The sequence below is a fragment of the Etheostoma spectabile genome, chromosome 9 (genome assembly GCF_008692095.1).
Source record: "Etheostoma spectabile isolate EspeVRDwgs_2016 chromosome 9, UIUC_Espe_1.0, whole genome shotgun sequence".
NCBI classification, from domain to species: Eukaryota; Metazoa; Chordata; class Actinopteri; order Perciformes; family Percidae; genus Etheostoma; species Etheostoma spectabile.
Window position 1 is genome coordinate 11,999,200 of NC_045741.1, and position 6,778 is coordinate 12,005,977.

The window sequence follows — 6,778 nt, forward strand, 5'->3', positions numbered from 1 at the left end:
AGGATAACACGGTGTAGGCAACACCGATTGTTTTCATTTTTCTCTCTACTGACAGCTCTCCACATTTACAAACCATAGAGCTACATGTTGGAATCGACTGGAATTCTCTTTTAAGCATGTGTTAAAAGTCAATTGCTAGGTGAAAACATCCATACCAATAAGACTGTCCTTTAAGTAATTAACAGCTGTTTTTTTTACACATTACATGAGTGTAGACTTACTTGTAAAGATGGAATAGCACGATGTCCACTTAGTGCCTTTTTTGGAGTTTTTAATCGCATCACACTGTTTGTATCAGCACATGGAGTTTAGGTGAGATGTGGTTAAAAGATCTGGGGACAAAATCAATAAGGTGGACCTTGAATTTTTTTCTGAGGCAAAAGAACAAACTTTCGTGCTCAATCAATACTGTTAAAGTCAACAATAGGTTAAACAAAATAGAGAAAGAGATTCCATATATCACCCAAAGTAAGTAAAGAACCAGAACTGTACCCACAATGTTTTGATCCAACAAGGATACTCTTCAAGTCCTGTCTCTTTAAAAATACAACGTTTCAGTTGGGAGATTTAGATGATGTGCTGCATCTATTCTGTATTGAGTTGTGACTTTAGCTTGTTGTAATATCTTGTTAAGATACTGTATATTGTTTTACTTTGAAGGTTGATACAGCGCTCATCCTTGTGAACTTTTTGGGACTTTTATTTTCTCCATACAAATACTGTTTGCTAACTAGACTGTGGACACTTGCATTGCTAAATCCCACAAAGAGTGTCTTGACTGGAACTTTTGTGTAAGTCAGAACATACGACTGTTGTGCCTTGGAGTTTTGGGTTAGTGTTTTTTTTCATGTTGTGTGAGGAAGACAGGTACATCCATATACATGTATTGTTCAGCTCCCTTGTTGACCTTCATCCACGCCTTGATGAGTTCACGGATAACACCTTCCACCACGTCTCACCTTTTACATTGTTGGCCATGGCTGTTTGTCTGATTGCTTATTTAAGTTCTTGAATAACATGATCTGTGCTCATGATGGTCCAACGACTGAAAAATTCACCTGAAAGTTTTCAGTTGTTTGTCAGTATGTACCTTTCTCAGACTGCCCTCAATCATTTTCTTTACAGGAATTCAGAAACAAAAACAACTTCTTTTTTTTGGTTACTGTATTCTGTGTGTGTCGTAGTCCAGTGATCCACCAGGACACTGAACTGCAAGCTTGCAATTTTCACTTAATTTAAACAAGGAGAAAGCAGATCATGGGAGGAGAGCAAATAAAGAAAATCACAGAGAAGTGCTGATACGTAAATGCCTCGGTTGGGTAATTGAACACCTGGCCATATGGGGGAAAAACATTGACTGGCTGCGGAGTCAAACACTCCCATGAAAGCAAACCATGCAGCCTCATGAAGCCTATTATTTCTCACTCTGTGCAGGGATGTTACAGCTCCTGTGAAGCATTAGAAGTAGCGCGGTGAGTGACAGAATGCAGACTGTAATAACCTCTTCCATTTGTGCAGTATGCACTTGTTTATTAAGGGGTGAAGAAATCCGATCGGCACAAACTGAAAATTGAACAAAGCGGTTAGCTTGCACTACTATCACATTTTTGTTACATTTCCATTATTGATTATAAGGATCTCTTATCACTTCAACCTTCAGAAGAAGAGTTCACTGTGTGCATACAATGAGAAGACCTTGTTTTGTTTAATGACTCATTCCACTGTACGCAAATATGTTATGGAAATTTTGTTTCTTTTGAATATGTTGCTCTTCAATTAAGATCTTCCCCTCAAGCGATGTTTCTAAATATCTACAGGCCACCTAAATATTGTGCAACCTTCATTGATGACTTCACTGAACTGCTGTCTATTATCTGCATTAACTTTGATTGTGTAATCATTGCGGGTGATTTTAACATTCATGTTGACAGCCCCCAGACGGGGGACCAAAGAGCTGTGTTGTGTTTTTGAGAACTATGGACTGACTCAGCATGTGACGGAGCCCACCCACAATAAGGGGCACACTCTGGACTTGATTGTCTCCAAGTCTGAACATTTCCAAGGTTGTGGTGACTGACGTTGCTCTCTCAGATCATTCCTGTGTTTTCTTTAACGGCACTACTCTGTGCCCAAAAGTTCCAAACAAAGATAACAGAAAACGGTATATCACTGAAAACACCAGTGACACATTTATACAGCTTTTCTCCTCCACACCCCCCCTCTCTGGGCTATCAGTCAGTGAGCTTGTAGATAATTTCAACTGTAAAATTACAAGTTATTGAGCCATTGCTCCCACTAAGGTCAAAGTTGTATCTGGTAAGAAAAGACTCCATGGAGAAATGTCCTACTGGTGAGACAGAAAAAAAGAGTGTAGGAAAGCTGAACGAAGGTGGCGAAAAACAAATCTCCTGGTCCTTATAACTCCTATAAAGAGAGACTTCGCATTTATAATTTGGAACTGAGGAATGCAAGAGGTCCTTTTTCTCTGATATTATCTCTAGAAACAATAATAATTCCCGTGCTGTTTGCTACTGTTGATAGGTTACAAACCCTCCAGTACCAGTAGCATCTGAACTTTTATCTACCAAGGCCTGCAATGACTTTGCCTCCTTCTTCAAAGACAAAATTCAAAAGATTAGACAAACATTCAGTGCCTCCATATCAGTCCAGGATATGTGTTGTCACAGTGTTCAAGCAAAAATAGTTCACTATGACAGAATTTCACACATCAACCATACAAACCTGGAGGACATTATCAACATCTGAAAACCTCGACCTGTTGCCTTGATTTTCTACCAACGGGACTTTTCAAAAATGTTTCCAATTGTTTGACTTCTGATCTTCTACAGATTGTGAACACATCCCTTCTTTCAGGTATCTTTCCACAGGCCCTGAAAACTGCAGTAATCACCACTCTAAAAAAAGAACAACCTAGACAAGTCACTAATGAGCAACTATAGGCCATATCAAACCTTCCGTTTTAAGTAAAATCTTGAAAAGAGTCTTTCAACAACTCAACCATTTCTTGTCACTAAGCAACAGTTTTGATACCTTTCAGTCGGGTTTCCGACCACACCACAGCACTGAAACGGCTCTTGTCAAAGTCTTTAATGACATCCACCTAACACAGATAATGCAAAATTCAATCTTAGTATTACTTGATCTCAGTGCTGCATTTGACACGGTCGACCACGGCATACTACTAGACCGATTGGAAAACTGCGTTGCCTTTCTGGCTCAGTACTAAACTGGTTTGAATCCTACCTAAAGAATAGGGATTACTTTGTGTCTATAGGTAATTATGCATCTGGCGTACAAATATGACGTGCGGATTTCCGCAAGGCTCCATTCTGGGGCTCTTCTGTTTAACATCTACATGCTTCCACTGGCTCAGATTATGGAAAAAACAAAATAAGTTACCATATTTAGCGGACGACACACAAATTTACATACCTTATCGCCAGGGGACTATAGTCCAATACAAAAACTGACTAAGTGCATCGAACAAATTACGCTGGATGTGCCAGAACTTTCTGAAATTAAATGAAGGAAAAACGGAGGTGGTTGTTTTTGGAGCAAGAGAGGAACGATTAAAGTCTGCGCTCAGCTTCAAACACATCGTTAAAACAACAGACAAGCCAGAAATCTTGGTGTAGTCATGGACTCGACTGAACTTTAACAGCCACATTAAGACAATTACAAAGTCAGCCTACTATCCCTTAAGATTATCAGGGTTAAAGGACTATGTGTCAACAGGATTTGAAAAACTTGTCCATGCCTTTATCTTCAGTAGACTTGACTACTGTAACGGGGTCTTTACAGGTCTCCCTAAAAACAATCAGACAGCTGCAGCTGATTCAGAACGCTGCTGCTCGTCCTCACTAAGACCAAGAGCTGGATCACATCACTCCAGTTCTGAAGTCTTTACACTGGCTTCCTGTGTCTCAAAGAATTGATTTCAAAGTACTCTTGCTAGTTTATAATCACTTACGGTTAGGTCCAAAATATTGCTGATCTGCTACTACACTATGAACCACCCAGACCTCTCAGGTCATCTTGGGCCAGGTCTGCTTTCTGTCCCCAGTCAGAACTAACAGGGTGAAGCAGCTTTCAGTTTCTATGCTCCTCATATCTGGAATAAACTCCCAGAAACCTGTAGATCCCCTGCTACTCTCAGTTCTTTTAAATCAAGGCTGAAGACCTTTCTATTTGATGCTGCCTTCTTAAAAATGACTAATCATTTCTTTAAATTTCTTATGCTGCACTGTAAATTTTATTCTTGTGTTTTATGTTTCTCTTGTTTTTAACTGTCTATTCATGTGTTTTACCGTTTTTAATGCTTGTGATTTTTAACTGTTTTTACTTGTGTTTTATCTGTTTAACTGATTTTGTAAAGCACTTTGACTTGCCTTGTTGCTGAAATGTGCTATACAAATAAAGCTGCCTTGCCTTGCCTTGCCTTCACCAAACACAACCACTATGCTAATTTTTCATTATTATTAAAGGCTGCTCTTTAAATTCAGTTCACAAAAATGTGAGGAGGTTGCAAAAAAGATTTTCTTTTTATTTTCTCTTACATAACCTTTTTGCTTTTTTCAGTTGCCCTGCCATTTTTTTTCTCCAATTTAGATGTTTTATAAAAAAACTACTTGAGTCATCCACCAACCGTACTGTAAAATCCTTTGAATATAATATTCCATCTCAAGAGGAGAGGAAAGGAATAGATGGCTTAGCAGAGCTAAAGGGCAAAAAGAAATCTTGTTGTTGTTTACAAATCTTAGGGGGTGATTGCTAATAAGATGGGATTTTTTTTCATTTGAATGTGGCCTAATAATGGATTTTGTATCAAGCACAAACTGATTTTCATCCAGCGAATCTGTGAAATAGCAAAAAGGGGACCATCTGGAGAACCTCTGATAAAGAAAAATGCTGCCTCTTGTGATTTGCTTAAAGTCAATGCATAAATTACTTATTTTTTCTTCAATGATAAGAATTATACGAAGTCTGTGAATCGACTACTGACATTTTCCCCTGCCACCCTGCCTGCAGTATTTTTGGTTATCTAATTCTAATTGTTTGTGATTTGGTTATAAAGACCTCACTTATCTTGTCTCTTTTCCACCCTGATCACTCATTGTTATTCAGCCTCTTGGCTGCACAGCTGCTGTCTGGGTAGCAGCCTGAGGCTGGGCCAAAGGAAAACATCTGACTGGGATTTGGGTTGAACATTGGGCTGTGTTTAAATCCCAGTTGTAAGGGAGGAGCACAATCAGCTGCATGCCCACACTGGGTCCACTTGCCCTGACTTTGACCCACAGTGGTTCTGTGAAGCAGTTTCCACAAAGGACTTAATGATTGGGCAATCCTGCACCTGATGGTCTGAATTATAAAGCACTTTGTCACCAGGCCAAGGTATATTATGTGGTCAAAGGAGAGGTAAAGGAGAATTTGGAAATGGGGTTTGGTGCTCCAATGAGTCTTTGCTCACTCCACTCCAAATGTATCTAGGGGCTTAATGGGAAGTTTGAGAATGAGCATTTTAGATAAGCACTCAACATCGTTGTTGAGATTGTTGAAATTTTGCAAAAATTGTCTTCACAGCGATTTCTTTTAAGCACTCTACTGACTAAAACATCTACAAAACAACACATATAATGCACACTAATCAAACAAAACTACAACAGCAGCAACATTGTCATAGTGTAATCACGTTCACCCAAACGTGAAGCCATGAGGAGCAGTCGTTGATGACAGAGTCCGAACGGCTTAATGTCAGAGAAGAGATCAGCAGACTAACATGGACGGACTCTCCCCTCTTGTCTCTTCTTCTTATAATTACTAATGTTCACTTACTGTTGGTTACTATGGCAGAAACACCCAGAAAAGACCACCAAAGACCATCTGGAAGGCCATTCATGAATATTAGTTTGACTAAATACAACCATTTTACCCACAGTATTTATGACTCTGTTGGTGGCAAATATACACAATCCCCAAAGAGATAAAGCCAGTGTTTTATATAACTGGCAAACCCCCAAATTCTCAATGTGTAATAAGAAATTCTACAATTTTCCCTCTATTTGTATAACCAGGATTCAGTGTTTTTTTGTATTCTGGATTTTTGCAAAACATCTTATTGTAGAATAATATCTTGCATTATCTTACAAAAAACGGATCGCAGTGCCAAAATATGCCGACAGACAATATTTGTGTTATAAGTGCTCATACTACGCTCATTGTCAGCTTCAAAATTGTATTTAGACGTCAGAATATGTTTATATGGTTTAATTTTCAAGAAAACACTATATAGTTGTTACTGCACATTGCTGCAGCTCCTCTTTTCCCCCTGTGTGTGGAGCTCTCTGTTTTAGCTACAGAGTGAGGCATCTCACTTCTGTTCCACCTTTGTTGGGAGTTGCACATGCGCATATAACGCGTGTTAAAACGTGGCGCAAAATGGCACGCATTTGTCATGGAAGTAAAGGCTGGACTACTATAGAGTTGTTTTGGAGCAGTCTGTGAACAGTGTTTTTCTCAGATTCAGATTCAGATAACTTTATTAGTCCCCAAGGGGCAATTCAGTTTGACAGGCAAACCAATCCACCAAGAGTTTAAATGCATTACCATACAATGTATATATTGTTAAAAAGAATGATAAAACAATAAATAAGTACTGCATCAGTCATACATTACGCTGTATACAGATGCTTCTCTCTCTCCCATAACCTCCACACATTTACACATGACCCAATTATTACACACACACACACACACACAC